We start from the raw sequence: 16,384 nt of genomic DNA, 5'->3' as shown, positions 1-16,384 counted from the left end.
CAGTAATAACATTCTTAGGAGTCATTTCACTACATTGATTGCACAGGGTTTGACATTAGCATACTTTCAAAAGAAAAAAAAAATTATTTCCAAAAAATACAATTGACATATTATATTTCCACTTACATAGAGAGATCGAAAATTTTGCTAAGTTCATAATCATCTTGTTCTATGTGAGCTAAAATATGACACCCAATTAATTTTGAATACAATTATGTAAGAGGCAAAATCATCTCTTATTTCCACAATATCAAATCATGCATAATATATATGAGTCAAAAAAATACGACATACAATTTTGCATGTGGGCTCCATTTGAAGCTCCTACTGGTAATATGGTGCAACATGTTAAGGTAACGTTGAAATATATTGGTGACAGTGAAACACATCCCCTTACATGGCTATGGAAAAATACATCCAAAAAATAAATAATTACAACCCAAAAGAATTCTAATACATTGATTCTAATATATATAAAAATAAATAAATAAATAACATAGGGATGGGATGGGATGCCACTCCACCAATACATTTGTGGGGTCTACTTCTAATAATATAAAAAATAAATAAATAAACAGGTGCACAAAAAATTACCAACATTACCTTCATTCAGCCAAACATACATCAATAATAAATAAATGGCCAAGAATGGAGGGTAAACTACAATTCCTACCAAGGAAAAGAGTATAATCATGAAAACTAGACTCAAAATATATATTAGTTCTCAACTAATATATATCAAACAATTAACAAATTAATTTCACAATTTAATAGCACGAAAAATAAATGCTAAATTAACCAAAAGGAATTAATAAATTATGCTTGATAATTAATAAAATAGAAAAATAATTTTTCAAAAATTTTCTTAATTTTTCAGTAATTTTCAGAATTATATTTTTAGTTTTTTTTAATTTTCAGAATTAAAATATATATGAACAAGTGAGAATATCCAAAGAAAATTTCAAATAAATTAATTCTCAAAAACAGTAGCCAAATAGATTGCACAAAAAAAAGAGCAGGCAGTTAGGATTCACCACGCGCGACGCGTGTGAACATGCGCTTAAAGAAGAAAAATGCTTGAGAGCATTAAAAAAGAAGCATTAAAGGGAGCACTAATGATATGACAGTAGGCTCCGCTCACTTTCTATGTCTTGTTTTTTTAGTTTTTTATTTTTTTTGTCATTCTCAATACATTAGTACTATTAATAATGTATTTTTTAGTGGTCTAAATCATTGTTGTAAAGAAATGTGTCTACGCTCCCTCACATGCTGGTTGCTGAATTGCACATGTGACAGACAGGTGTCGCGCTCACACACTGCCAGCATGCGCGTTGCTGATGTTAGCCACACTGACCCAAACTGCGCCGGCGCGCCGTCAAGCTGTGCTGCTAAGCCGTCGTGTTCTGCTGACATCATGACGACGTTACGACCCACTGACGCGCGCCACGCCGAGCCGCGCTAGTCCCAGCGGTGCTAAGTTAGCTTCCGTATGCTGCTGACGTCAGACCCGAATCCAGCTTTTCTTGGTTTCCCAAAATTTCTCAAAAACCGATTTTGATCGAAAATTCTTTGCAACTTTTTAAGTTTAACTCCTATTAAAGGCCATTTTATATGAATTGGAAAGCCCACGAAGAGTGTTATCAAAATATGAAAATTTAAGTTACTAAAAACGAAATTTTTATACTGATTTTTTAGTTCAAAATCTGTTGTATTGGAATTTTATAAAAACTAGGATTTTCCAAAAGCCTTTTCAATATGTCATAATATTCAACAATATTAAAATAAATAATATTGATTAAGACCTTGTTTGGAAATATATTATTTTAATAACTTTTTGATTTTTTAGTTAAAATATAAGATAAAAAATTAGTATGCTTGAAATAATTTTTTAATTTTTTTTCTAAAAAAATGTGCAAAAAATAAAAAAAAAATTAAATTTTTAACTTTTGATATAAATTATAGGTTTTTTAGATTTTTTAGTAACCTTTTGGTTTGTAGGCTAAAAGTGTTGCATGCCGAATGAGGCCTAAATATGAACAAAACTAATCTATGGCATGCTAATCATGAGGTGAAAACAAGCAATACTGCTCTGATACCAATGAAGGAAAATATACTGGTAATCAGATTATCTAATACGGAAATAGTTTGAATCGGATGCTTAGATTATGAGCCTTGTCTGAAAAACTCTTCGTCGTTAATTAAGAAGCTATCAGAGTTTCTCAATGTTGTTTCCACACTCCAAATCCCTAGGTTCTGCAATGGTGACCTAAGATGGAAGAACATAGAGAGAAATTTTGCAGAGATTTTTCAAGTAAACTCCCACAACAATAATATGTCTCTTTTCTCTATATCAGATATATGATATATATCTCTATAGATAGAAGTGGAGTTGTAGACTCCCAGAACAACTCAAACACTTCATTAGATAATTCCTTAATTATTTTATTTATTCAATAGTGTGAATTATCTACAACCTTGTGCTCCATGGGTTATGGATCGGGTCAAATTTGACCCAATTTCCAACAGATATGTTAATCACAAATAGACGAGTGTTCCAAAAAGGGTTGGACTCTTTTCATATTTACATTTCAATGTAAAAGAATTTGAGGGGCGCGTGTGGCACATCATGAGTCCTGTTTCGATGATCCAAACCGTCCATTTTGTAAGACTCTAAATATATATCATCCATTAAAAAAATTAGGTCGATCCGATTATTGTAACATTTTCATTTTATCGTGTTTCACTACAATATATAAGAGTTTTAGAGATGAAATTTTTTTATCTCTAAAAGTATAAATTTTGTTATAAAAAATATTTAGGAACTAATTTCAGTTGTCTCAATAGCAGTCGCTAAAAGACCATTTCGAAAAGTCAAAAATATAATTTTTAAGAATAAAATTTTGAAAATGTTGCTAATAAATGCACTTTTAGACACAAAATAACTTAGTTCCAAAAATGTTTATTTTTTGAGACAACACTTTTGGTCCCAAAAGGTTAGTAATTCATAATGTCTAATTTTGTTGCTAAAAATAAAATAATAACACTTTTATCGACAAAAATATTTTATTTCTAAATTTTTGTCTCTAAAATCTTAATTTCTTGTAAATGAATGGTCTATTTATAAAATTATATTTATCGATCATTTTTTTGTAGATAAATGCGATAAAATGAAAATGTTACGATTATCAAATTAAACAAATTTTTTCGTATATGACATACATTGAGAGACCTATAAAATGAACGATTCGTCCTATCGAAACAAAATCCATAATGAGCCCTACGAACACCTCAAATTCTCTCATGTTAACGTGTTAATGCACCGACTTGCGCTCAACCATGATTATGATAATATTCCCGTAACATTATTGTGCTGTGAAAATGTTCTTTGTTTAAGTCGATGTGGATTCGGATTGTTTTGTTTTCATTCCAGTGAAAGTTGGGTTTTCTTAGAGCACAGTCAACTATTTGCACGTATAGGTGTGTTCTCAATTTGTCATTTTATAGCTCTCAAATCAATCAGCTGACCCAATGATATAAATGCTTAGATTTGTGGAGTGGAAGGAAAAAAGAAAGGAAAAAAAAAAAAGTTTCTTCCGTTTTAAAATATTAGTCTCTTATTTTATTTTTTATTGTCTCAAAATATTAGTCTCTCTTCAAAAATTAAGTACAAAAATAATATAAATTTCCTATTTTACCCTTCTTTTAAATTAATAAACAATATAAAAAGTACAATTATGACAATGATATTCTCAAAAAATGTACTATCAAAGGGTAATTTTAGAAAATTAACTTTTTTAAAGTGCAATAATTATACTATAAAAAAAGTTAGATTCCCCAAAAGGGACCATTATTTTAGGACGGAGGGAGTAATAATTTTAGTCACAAATAGGGGTGTGCGTGGTGCGATTTGGACGGTTTGAAAGTAAAATTACAAATCGAATGGTGGGTTGGCGGATTAGCGGATTAACAAATTGCGGTTTGAGCGATTTTTGGTGGATTAGAGAATATTCTAACTAATTATCATACATTTGCATAATATATAATACTAATTTGTATAATATTTTTCAGATATATAACATAAAATAATTTTACATAATATGTTTCATATGTATAACTACTAATTTGTAATAAATTTCATATTTTAAATATCTCTCACACCCATTTTTAGGTTGATATTTCATTGAAGGTTAAAAAATATATATGTATTAATTATAGCGGAGCGGTTCGGTTGGCGGATTATAAATTTTAAAGTTTAAACCGCGATTAGCGGTTAGAGCAGTGCGAATTGATGTAGATCGATGTAGTTTTAGCAGATTGAGCAATATTTTGCATAGTCCTAGACACAAGGGCATTTTGTAAAATTGACCTGTGGATTATCTCATGGTAGTTTGAAAATGAAATTAAAAAGAGAACTTTTGGTGGAAGAGTGTTAACAATGACCAAGTGTTGAGTTATTTTCTTACTTGAGTCATTTTTTGGTTTGAACCTTTGGCTTGTCAAAGAAATTAAAAAGAAACTTTCAGTGGAAAAGTGTTAAAAATGACAGGTCCCGTTTGGAGACAAAATATTTGAGTAAAAAAAATTAAAAAGTCATTATGAATTGTCACATCATTCTCTCTACTTTTTTACATATTTTTTTCGTAAAATATCAAAAAATTACTTTCTTGCTTCGGTTATTTTGTGTTTTTACTTTGAAAGTGTTAAAAGCAGAATTTTCTTTCTTCGGTCATTTGTTGTTTGAACCTTAGGCCTGATAACCCTTATGGACTAGGTTTATTGATTTTGGAAGTGCATGTTGCCATGTTGGTGTAAGTTTATAGTCATATTTTTTTGTCCATGTATGCTTAGAGAGATGGTATTAAATTTTTTGTCGGTTAGAACTCGGGTTGAGAGACTCTGTAGAATAGAGGATGATTTGATTGTCTTAGAGTCATGCAGTGTCATATTTGGTTGGAGCTATGAATGTATTGCAATTTCGTACAAATTGATTATAATACTATTGATTTATATTGTTTTGCATGCCTCGTTAGTTATTACAATATACTTGATATTCTTACTTAAATTTGAACTGTGTTAGTTAATTTAAGTAAATTGGTTAAGGAAAAACTTGAAATCGAAAAACTTTGTAATTGGAAATATAATATAATTAACCCATCTATCTATCATATCTGCATAATATATCTGTTGAACATGAACTTGAAATAACACGATATCATGCCCACCTTTGATTGGAGACCCCTAACAATTTTTTTTTTTAAAATTTGGAAATCCAACTGGACCAAGGTTGCCTCTCATTATGGTCAGCTTTGATGGCTTAGCTATGAGGTTTTGTAGCAATTGAATTTGTGGTGCTTGGTTATGAAACAAAACAACATTAGTTATGAGATTTTGTTACATAATTGACATTGGTTATGATACATTTTATGATGTTTTTGGACAATTGTAATAAGAATGATCTTTTTGACAAACCCTTCAATATAAGATTCAATAAAATATCTTAAAATAGTTGTTTAATTCAAATAGTTCAAAACTTGTAAAAACAAAACAAGTTATTTGTTTAGTTCTCTCGTAAAATACTACTTTCGCAATGCTTATATAAGAAATTATGTTTAATTAGTAATGTATCAAAACTCACTCAGTATTTTTTATGCATATATGTTGGCCCCTCCAAGACAGAATTCTTGCCCCTAGCTATTATTATATATGGTTTCAAAAGATATTGGTGAAAAGGAAAGGGAAGATGAGGCATAAAATTTGGACAGAAGAAAACAAAATACACAAAGTAGAGTTGCACCCCATCATAAGATGAGTTGCAATTTTTTTTTTTGTTTTTTTTTTTTGTCCCATTGTTGAGTGATCTCCCTAAAATTTATTCTCATAATCTAATAAGGTCATGTTTGACAACAGGCTAAAATAATTAAAACATCAAAAGTCAATACAATAAGTTAATTCATTCTTTTTTTTTTTCTTTTTCTTTTTTTAATTAAAAAAAGCTAAAAGGTCGTTAAAAAAAATCAATTCCTAAATAAACCCTAATTAAAGGCAAGAAAAAAATTTAAGAAAATATCACTGACATCAACAACAAAATTCCAGCTCCAACATGAAAATCGATATCTTTTCCTTTTCCTTTTTGCTCCTCTTCTCTCTTTATTGTTAACAACTTTGGTTGCATACTTAAACATGCTCAAAATTGCACCAATATGTGATGGAGATCTCCAATCCTCTTCTCCACAATCAATCAGAACCTTCTGAGAATTTAAAGCTGTAGGTGCAAAAGGGTCAGAATAAACAAGCTAGCAATATCATAATGCTTTATTGGTCAACAACTATATTACATGCTGATTTTAAAAAAAAAAAAAAAAAACTATATTACACAAACAGTAATGTTATCTCCAAAATACATACATATATCAAAGAAAGTGCAAAAAATAAAAAATAAATAAAAAAATGTGTAATCTAAATTCATTCGGTATAATTACACTCAAAATGAATTAATTACATATTAATTTTCTATACACTTTGTATTTTTTTTTTTAAATTTTTGGTACATGTAATATTCCGATTAATCAATTAGCCACTAGAACAAAAAAAATTTAATACAATGGTGATATCACATTTCATCACCAATATGTGGTATCATCAACCAATAACAACTTACATTTAAGTATACAATAACTCTACTATATATATATATATACTAGTGGTGTGGCACATGCGATGCATGTGCAATTCAGATAAATAAGCATAAAAATAAATAATAAAGAAATTAATGCTATAATATGTATATTGTCTAAATGGTAAGAGTGTTCTTAATGAAACCCAAGGTCTTGGGTTCAAATCTTACTCATGCCTTTGAATAACATTTTTTTATTTTAGGATAGAAAAATTTGCCACGTGGCAGAAGGAGAAGCTACCACACTATTAGACACCAAGTCATGTGCTCACATATATAATAGTATAGATATAGCACTTATTTCTTGAAACAAGGTGCTCACATATATAATAGTATAGATATAGCACTTATTTCTTGAAACAAGTAATTGTACATACAACAGTTTTATAAACCATAATAATAATAATAATAATAATAATAATAATAATCCAGAATTTGAAATCAACTGTCCAAATTCATTAATGATATTTTCCTAAACATAAATTTACAATTTTAGGGTTTGGTTTTCATGGTCCATAGACTTTTCCGTTATATTTAAGTAGTAGAGTTCACTACAACATGAGTAATTTCATCGTTAATTGGTAATAATACAACGTGTCAATAATAATCAGTGCGTTTGGTTTGAGTTTCTAGATTAAGCCTGTGTTTGACAAGTTGGGTTCAGGCTAAATTAGCCACTAAATGACAAAAGTGGCTAATTTAGTTTAAATATTTTTTGAATATTTAATTTAATATGGGTTAATAAAAAAATGCCAATTGAAATATCTAATTTTTTGAATATCTAATTTAGTTTAAATTACAAGTTTGGTTTGAGTTACAATTGAAATATTTTTTGAATATTTAATTTAAATTTTTTAGATTATTTACATTATTTACAAATAAATAAAACAAATAAAAATCCATTTTTGAAATCTAAAAATAATTTAATATGGGTTAATAAAAAAATGCCAAAATCGTAAATTAAAAAAAAATAACGACAAAAATATGCTTCATTGAAATTTTTTTTAAAAACAAAACATGAAAACAAAAATTACCATTCGCCACGTAATTAAATAAGGCAATAAAAATAAAAATAAATAAGGCAAAAAATAAATAATTAATGTATAAAACAATAAATAAAAATAAATATGGCAAAAATAAAAATAAATAAGGCAAAAAATAAATAATTAATGTATAAAATGATAAATAAAAATAAATATGAAAAAAAATAAATAAATAAGGAAAAAAATAAATAATTAATGTATAAAACAATATATAAAAATAAATATGGCAAAAATAAAAATAAATAAGGCAAAAAATAAATAATTAATGTATAAAACAATAAATAAAAATAAATATGGCAAAAAAATAAATAAATAAGGAAAAAAATAATTAATTAATGTATAAAACAATTTATAAATAAATAAGGAAAAAAATAAATAATAAATGTATAAAACAATATATAAAAATAAATATGGCAAAAATATAAATAAATAAGGCAAAAAATAAATAATTAAAGTATAAAACAATAAATAAAAATAAATATGGCAAAAAATAAATAATTAATGTATAAAATAATAAATAAAAATAAATATGGCAAAAAAATAAATAAATAAGGAAAAAAATAAATAATTAATGTATAAAACAATATATAAAAATAAATATGGCAAAAATATAAATAAATAAGGCAAAAAATAAAGGAAAATTTACCCATAAGTCCTAGTTTCTGAAAAGTTGAACCATTTAGTCCTAAAAGTTTTCTTATGCTCCATTTAGTCTCATTTGCACATCAATCTAATGTTTGAAACATTAATCTGATGTTCGAAATCTAATGTTCGAAACATTAATCTGATGTTTGAAACATTGTAATGGGACCTTTCAGTCTATAAAAAAACTTTTAGGACTAAACAGTATATAAGTTATTAATTTGGGATTTATTGATGCATCCCCCGAAAATAAATAATTAATGTATAAAACAATATATAAAAATAAATATGGCTAAAATATAAACCAACAATTTCGGACCTTTTCGAAAGCTGACGTGGACTTTGCAAAATTACAGATATATGTGGCTCAAGGGCAATCAAGGGCACTTTGGTAAATTAATAGAAAGACGCCTCACCAAAAAGTCAAAAAGTCAAAAAAGTCAAAAAGTCTTTTTCAAACCAGGCTTTTTAGCCCCAGGCTAAAATAGCCAAAAAGCCAAAAAGCCTGTGTTTGGCAAGTTGGGTTCAGGCTAAATTAGCCACTAAATGACAAAAGTGGCTAATTTAGCCACATCCGGACAAAAGCATGACAGGAGCATGGCTGCAACAATTTTACAGGTAAATTTATCATATTACCCCCACATGAAAGAGGAGCGACGTCAGCCCACACAAAGTAAAAAAAAAAAAAAATTCAAATCAGGCTTTTTACCAGGAAAAATAAAGAAAGTTGAAAAAAAAATTAAAAACATTTTTTTTGTTTTTTGTTAAAATATTTTATGAAAATAAATATAAACTATATTTTATAAAAAAAAACTTAATTTTTTTTTTTGTTATGTATTTGGTTATGATTTAAGTGTAGAGTTGTGAAAGTAGTATGGAATTTCGAGTTATGTGTTTGGTTATGAGTTAACTCAATAATTTATTAATTGAGTTTTATTTTATGTGTTTGGTTACGACTTCAGTGTAGAGTTGTTTTTAAATTTAAAATATTTACATTTTAAATTATTTAAATTTTTTGAATATTTAAATTATTTAAATTTTGTTGTTAAAATAATTTTTTGACTATTTAAATTGATTAAATTTTTAGAATTGAAATATTTTTTGAATATTTAATTTCAATTTTTTAGATTATTTACATTATTTACAAATAAATAAAACAAATGAAAATCCATTTTTGAAATATAAAAATAAATTAATATGGGTTAATAAAAAAATGCCAAAATCGTAAATTAAAAAAAATGACGAGAAAAATATGCTTCATTGAAATTTTTTTTAAAAACAAAACATGAAAACATAAATTATCATTCGCCACGTAATTAAATAAGGCAATAAAAATAAAAATAAATAACGCAAAAAATAAATAATTAATGTATAAAACAATAAATAAAAATAAATATGGGAAAAATATAAATAAATAAGGCAAAAAATAAATAATTAATGTATAAAACAATAAATAAAAATAAATATGGGAAAAAAATAAATAAATAAGGAAAAAAATAAATAATTAATGTATAAAACAATATATAAAAATAAATATGGCCAAAATATAAATAAATATGGCAAAAAAAAAATAATTAATGTATAAAACAATAAATAGAAATAAATATGGCAAAAAAATAAATAAATAAGGAAAAAAATAAATAATTAATGTATAAACAATATATAAAAATAAATATGACAAAAATATACATAAATAAGGCAAAAAATAAAAAATTAGTGTATAAAACAATATATAAAAATAAATATGGCAAAAATATAAATAAATAAGGCAAAAAATAAATAATTAATGTATAAAACAATAAATAAAAATAAATATGGCAAAAAAATAAATAAATAATGAAAAAAATAAATAATTATTGTATAAAACAATATATAAAAATAAATATGGCAAAAATATAAATAAATAAGGCAAAAAATAAATAATTAATGTATAAAACAATAAATAAAAATAAATATGACAAAAATATAAACCAACAATTTCGGGCCTTTTCGGAAGCTAACGTGGACTTAGCAAAATTACAGATATATGTGGCTCAAGGGCAATCAAGGGCACTTTGGTAAATTAATAAGAAGACATCTCACCAAAAAGTCAAAAAGCCAAAAAAGTCAAAAAACGTTTTCCAAATCAGGCTTTTTAGCCTCAGGCTAAAATAGCCAAAAAGCCAAAAAGCCTGTGTTTGGCAAGTTGGGTTGAGGCTAAATTAGCCACTAAATGACAAAAGTGGCTAATTTAACCACATCCGGACAAAAGCATGACAGGAGCATGGCTGCAACAATTTTACAGGTGAATTTACCATATTACCCCCACATGAAAGGGGGGCGACGTCAGCCCACACAAAGTAAAAAAAATAAAAAAAAAATTCAAATCTGGCTTTTTACCAGGAAAAATAAAAAAAGTTGAAAAAAAAATTAAAAACATTATTTTTGTTTTTTGTAAAAATATTTTATGAAAATAAATTTAAACTATATTTTATAAAAAAAAATTAAAATTTTTTTTTTGTTATGTATTTGGTTATAATTTAAGTGTAGAGTTGTGAAAGTAGTATGGAATTTCGAGTTATGTGTTTGGTTATGAGTTAACTCAATAATTTATTAATTGAGTTTTATTTTACGTGTTTGGTTACGACTTGAGTGCAGAGTTATTTTTAAATTTAAAATATTTAAATTTTAAATGATTTAATTTTTTTAAATATTTAAATTATTTAAATTTTGTAGTAAAAATAATTTTTTGAATATTTAAATTGATTAGATTTTTAAAATTCAAATATTTTTTGAATAATTAATTTAAATTTTTTAGATTATTTACATTATTTACAAATAAATAAAACAAATGAAAATCCATTTTTGAAATATAAAAATAAATTAATATGGGTTAATAAAAAAATGCCAAAATTGTAAATTAAAAAAAAATAACGACAAAGATATGCTTCATTGAAATTTTTTTTAAAAACAAAACATGAAAACATAAATTACCATTCGCCACGTAATTAAATAAGGCAAAAAAAATAAAAATAAATAAAGCAAAAAATAAATAATTAATGTATAAAAAAATTAATAAAAATAAATATGGCAAAAAAACAAATAAATAATAAAAAAAAATAATTAACGTATAAAACAATATATAAAAATAAATATGGCAAAAATATAAATAAATAAGGCAAAAAATAAATAATTAATGTATAAAAAATAAATAAAAATAAATATGGCAAAAGGAAAAATAAATAAGGCAAAAAATAAATAATTAATGTATAAAACAATAAATAAAAATAAATATGGCAAAAAAATAAATAAATAAGGAAAAAAATAAATAATTAATGTATAACACAATATATAAAAATAAATATGGCAAAAATATAAATACATAAAGCAAAAAATAAATAATCAATGCATAAAACTGTAAATAAAAATAAATATGCCAAAAAAATAAATAAATAAAGAAATAAATAAATAATTAATGTACAAAACAATATGTAAAAATAAATACGGCAAAAATATAAATAAATAAAGCAAAAAATAAATAATTAATGCATAAAACAATAAATAAAAATAAATATGGCAAAAATATACATAAATAAGGCAACAAATAAATAATTAATGTATCAAATAATAAATAAAAATAAATATGGCAAAAATAAAAATAAATAATGCAAAAAATAAATAATTAATGTATAAAACAATAAATAAAAATAAATATGGAAAAAAAATAAATAAATAAGGAAAAAAATAAATAATTATTGCATAAAACAATATATAAAAATAAATATGGCGAAAATATAAATAAATAAGCCCAAAAACAAATAATTATTGTATAAAACAATAAATAAAAATAAATATGGCAAAAAAATAAATAAATAAGGAAAATAATGAATAAATAATGTATAAAACAATATATAAAAATAAATATGGCAAAAATATAAATAAATATGGAAAAAAATAAATAATTAATTTATAAAACAATAAATAAAAATAAATATGTCAAAAAAATAAATAAATAAGGCAAAAAATAAATAATTAATGTATAAAACAATAAATAAAAATAAATATGGCAAAAAAATAAATAAATAAGGCAAAAAATAAATAATTAATGTATAAAACAATATATAAAAATAAATATGGCAAAAATATAAATAAAAAAGGCGAAAAATAAATAATTAATGTATAAAAAAATATATAAAAATAAATATTTTAAAAAATATAAGTAAATAAGGCAAAAAATAAATAATTAATGTATAAAACAATAAATAAAAATAAATATGGAAAAAAAATAAATAAATAAGGAAAAAAATAAATAATTATTGCATAAAACAATATATAAAAATAAATATGGCGAAAATATAAATAAATAAGCCCAAAAACAAATAATTATTGTATAAAACAATAAATAAAAATAAATATGGCAAAAAAATAAATAAATAAGGAAAATAATGAATAAATAATGTGTAAAACAATATATAAAAATAAATATGGCAAAAATATAAATAAATATGGAAAAAAATAAATAATTAATTTATAAAACAATAAATAAAAATAAATATGTCAAAAAAATAAATAAATAAGGCAAAAAATAAATAATTAATGTATAAAACAATAAATAAAAATAAATATGGCAAAAAAATAAATAAATAAGGCAAAAAATAAATAATTAATGTATAAAACAATATATAAAAATAAATATGGCAAAAATATAAATAAAAAAGGCGAAAAATAAATAATTAATGTATAAAAAAATATATAAAAATAAATATTCCAAAAATATAAGTAAATAAGGCAAAAAATAAATAATTAATGTATAAAACAATAGATAAAAATAAATATGGCAAAAATAAAAATAAATAAGGCAAAAAATAAATAATTAATGTATAAAACAATAAATAAAAATAAATATGGCAAAAAAATAAATAAATAAAAAAAATAATAAATAATTATTGTATAAAACAATATATAAAAATAAATATGACATAAATATAAATAAAAAAGGCCAAAAATAAATAAAAATAAAATTGGCAAAAAAATAAATAAATAAGGAAAAAACTAAATCATTAATGTATAAAACAATATATAAACATAAATATGGAAAAATAAAAATAAATAAGGCAAAAAATAAATAATTAATTTATAAAACAATAAATAAAAATAAATTTGGCAAAAAAATAAATAAATAAGGAGAAAAATAAATAATTAATGTATAAAACAATATATAAAAATAAATATGGCAAAAATATAAATAAAAAAGGCGAAAAATAAATAATTAATGTATAAAACAATAAATAAAAATAAATATGGCAAAAAAATAAATAAATAAGGAAATAAATAAACAATTATTGTATGAAACAAAATAGAAAAATAAATATGGCAAAAAATAAATAATTAATGTATAAAACAATAAATAAAAATAAATATGGCAAAAAAATAAATATGTAATTAAAAAAATAAACAATTAACGTATAAAACAATATATAAAAATAAATATGGCAAAAAAATAAATAAATAAGGAAAAAATGAAATAATTATTGTATAAAACAATATATTAAAATAAATATGCAAAAATACAAATAAATACGGCCAAAAATAAATAATTAATATATAAAACAATAAATAAAAATAAATAAGGAAAGAAATAAATAATTAATGTATAAAACAATATATAAAAGTAAATATGGCTAAAAAATAAATAAATAAGGAAAAAAATAAATAATTAATATATAAAACAATAAATAAAAATAAATATGGCAAAAAAATAAATAAATAAGGAAATAAATAATTAATTATTGTACAAAACAATATATAAAAATAAATATGGCAAAAATAGAAATAAATAAGGCAAAAAATAAATAATTAATATATAAAACAATAAATAAAAATAAATATGGCAAAAAAATAAATAAATAATTAATGTATAAAACAATATAGAAAAATAAATATGGCAAAAGTAAAAATAAATAAGGCCAAAAGTTAATAATTAATGTATAAAACAGTAAATAAAAATAAATATGGCAAAAATAAAAATAAATAAGGCAAAAAATAAATAATTAATGTATAAAACAATAACTAAAAATAAATATTGCAAAAAACTAAATAAATAACGAAAAAAGTAAATAATTAATGTATAAAACAATAAATAAAAAAAATATGGGAAAAAAATATATAAATTAGGCAAAAAATAAATAATTAATTACAAAACAATAAATAAAAGTAAATATGGCAAAAATATAAATAAAATGGGCAAAACATAAGTAATTAATGTATAAAACAATAAATAAAAATAAATATGGAAAAAAAATAAATAAATAAGGAAAAAAATAAATAATTAATGTATAAAACAATATATAAAAATAAATATGGCAAAATTATAAATAAAGAAAGCAGAAAATAAATAATTAATGTACAAAACAATAAATAGAAATAAATATGGCATAAAAATAAATAAATAAGGAAAAAAATAAATAATTATTGTATAAAACAATATATAAAAATAAATATGGCAAAAATATAAATAAATAAAGCAAAAAATAAATGATTAATGCATAAAACAATAAATAAAAATAAATATTTCAAAAAAATAAATTAATAAAGAAAAAAATAAATAATTAATGTATAAAACAATAAATAAAAATAAACATGGCAAAAATATAAATAAATAAGGCAAAAAATAAATAATTAATGTATAAAAAATAAATAAAAATAAATATGGCAAAAAGAAAAATAAATAAGGCAAAAAATAAATAATTAATGTATAAAACAATAAATAAAAATAAATATGGCAAAAAAATAAATAAATAAGGAAAAAAATAAATAATTAATGTATAACACAATATATAAAAATAAATATGGCAAAAATATAAATACATAAAGCAAAAAATAAATAATTAATGCATAAAACAGTAAATAAAAATAAATATGCCAAAAAAATAAATAAATAAAGAAATAAATAAATAATTAATGTACAAAACAATATATAAAAATAAATACGCCAAAAATATAAATAAATAAAGCAAAAAATAAATAATTAATGCATAAAACAATAAATAAAAATAAATATGGCAAAAATATACATAAATAAGGCAAAAAATAAATAATTAATGTATCAAACAATAAATAAAAATAAATATGGCAAAAATAAAAATAAATAATGCAAAAAATAAATAATTAATGTATAAAACAATAATTAAAAATAAATATGGGAAAAAAATAAATAAATAAGGAAAAAAATAAATAATTAATGTATAAAACAATATATAAAAATAAATATGGCAAAATTATAAATAAAGAAAGCAGAAAATAAATAATTAATGTACAAAACAATAAATAGAAATAAATATGGCATAAAAATAAATAAATAAGGAAAAAAATAAATAATTAATGTATAAAACAATATATAAAAATAAATATGGCAAAATTATAAATAAAGAAAGCAGAAAATAAATAATTAATGTACAAAACAATAAATAGAAATAAATGTGGCATAAAAATAAATAAATAAGGAAAAAAATAAATAATTATTGTATAAAACAATATATAAAAATAAATATGCCAAAAATATAAATAAATAAAGCAAAAAATAAATAATTAATGCATAAAACAATAAATAGAAATAAATATGCAAAAAAAATAAATAATTAATGTACAAAAAAATATATAAAAATAAATATGGCTAAAATATAAATAAATAAAGCAAACAATAAATAATTAATGCATAAAACAGAAAATAAAAATAAATATGGCAAAAATATAGATAAATAAGGCCAAAAATAAATAATTAATGTATCAAACAATAAATAAAAATAACTATGACAAAAATAAAAATAAATAAGGCAAAAAATAAATAATTAATGTATAAAACAATAAATAAAAATAAATACGGGAAGAAAATAAATAAATAATGAAAAAAATAAATAATTAATGTACAAAACAATATATAAAAATAAATAAGGCAAAAATATAAATAAATAGGGAAAAAATAAATAAAAATAAATATGGAAAAAATATAAATAAATAAGTTAAAAAATAATTAATTAATGTATAAAAA

The sequence above is a fragment of the Camellia sinensis genome, chromosome 7, assembly GCF_055761805.1.
Source record: "Camellia sinensis isolate YWXY chromosome 7, ASM5576180v1, whole genome shotgun sequence".
NCBI classification, from domain to species: Eukaryota; Viridiplantae; Streptophyta; class Magnoliopsida; order Ericales; family Theaceae; genus Camellia; species Camellia sinensis.
This window is presented reverse-complemented; position numbering follows the sequence as displayed.